The 1,634-nt window shown below is 39.8% G+C and overlaps 1 pseudogene; it reads left to right on the forward strand.

Annotated features, from left to right (window-relative positions):
* Nucleotides 1-369: 369 nt before the first annotated feature.
* LOC102811791 overlaps nucleotides 370-1,634 on the forward strand; it is a 68,014-nt pseudogene continuing 66,749 nt past the window's right edge.

Below are 1,634 nucleotides of genomic sequence, written 5' to 3' on the forward strand. Positions count from 1 at the left end.
TGATGCAACCTTGCTTGTTGAAAGTGAAGAGGACTTAAAATGATTACGATGAAGATCAAAGACCATAGCCTTAGTTTTGTTAAAAAAAAACAAAAAAACGAACAAAACTTCACAACTAGATCAATAAATAACATCAAGATAAATGGAGAAAGATTAAAGTTGTCAAAGACTTCATTTTACTTGGATCAACCATCAACACTCATGGAAGTAGCAGTCAGTAAATTGAATGACATATTGCTTTAGGCATATCTGCTTCATAAGCCCTTTTTAAAGTGATCAAGACCAAAGATGTTAGTTTGAGGATTAAGGTGAGACTTACCCAAGCCATGGTATTTTCAATAACCTCATATGCGGAGCCTTTGGCTCCCACAGCCTGGGCTGGGGTCCAGCCAGCCCGAGAAAGACAGGACAAACTCTAATGGGAGAATGGCCTTGACTTTGGAAGAAGCTCCATGGCTGGGCTGGATCCTGGTGAAAGGTCTGATGAGAGTGGCCTTCGTGGTCACCAACAGTGTGTTTGCTCTTCCATCCTTCTATGTCATTATACTTCAGCAGCTCCAAGTACTGGACAATAAGCTGTTCTGGTATATTGAAGTAATCATGTATAAATGACTTATAGGAATTGTGGCTTCTTGGGGATGGTATGTTGGATATACAGTGATGGAATGGGGGGGGGGATATTAAAGCTATTTCCAAAGATGAAGCTGTGATGCTGGTAAATTGAATCATCAGGCAACAGATGTGTGCACTCTAATGGTATGTCTCTAGGACAAAGGACTGGTTGTTGTTCAGATGATGTGCTTGATGGATCATATTTTTAAGTACACAAACTTTGTTTCTCTAATTCATGGAGAGTTTTTTTATAAGACAGGGAAAATCTCAATGTGACCAACAGCTGCTGCTTCTCAAGAAGCACCTAGAAAACAATTACAGGAGCAGAGATCGAAAATGGATTGTATTGTTTCCAGAAGGGGGCTTCCTCTGGAAGATGTGAGAAACAAGTCAGGCATTTGCCAAGAAAAATAACTTGCCATTTCTTACACATATTACCCTGCCAATGGTTAGGGCAACAAAAATTATTTTGAGTACACTTGTAGCACGACAAGAAAATGGAATCTCAGCAGGATGAGATGCTAAAGAACTAGACAGCAAATCAAAAGGCCTCCAGGGCGTGATAGATACTACTATAGCTTATCCTAAAGCTGAACTCTTAGATATTTAAACCTGGATCCCTGGCTACAGGAAACCAACACAGGTACACTACAGGATCTTTCTAATTAAAGATGTACTCCTGGAGACTGATGATGACCTTGCTGATTGGCTTTATCAGTGGTTCATTGAAAAAAGAGGACCTCTTATCACATTTTTATAAAAACAAAAGCTTAGGTGCCGACTCGATGGCACCTAACAACAACAACAACAAAGAACATAAGGAAGCTATTTTATGGGAGATGACCCTCAGCAATAAAAGACTGTTTCTTTTACACATGTTTGCATTTTTTAAAAGATGTTTTATTGTGAATTATGTGATAGTTTACATGGGAGAACATTAGTTTTACATTCACTACAAGCCTGCCCCCTGGTCATCAGCACACAGCTCCTCTCCCTCTCTGTGTCTAAAGTCCCCAGCTGCT

This window comes from Chrysochloris asiatica, unplaced genomic scaffold (assembly GCF_000296735.1).
Source record: "Chrysochloris asiatica unplaced genomic scaffold, ChrAsi1.0 scaffold00126, whole genome shotgun sequence".
In the NCBI taxonomy this organism is placed as follows: domain Eukaryota; kingdom Metazoa; phylum Chordata; class Mammalia; order Afrosoricida; family Chrysochloridae; genus Chrysochloris; species Chrysochloris asiatica.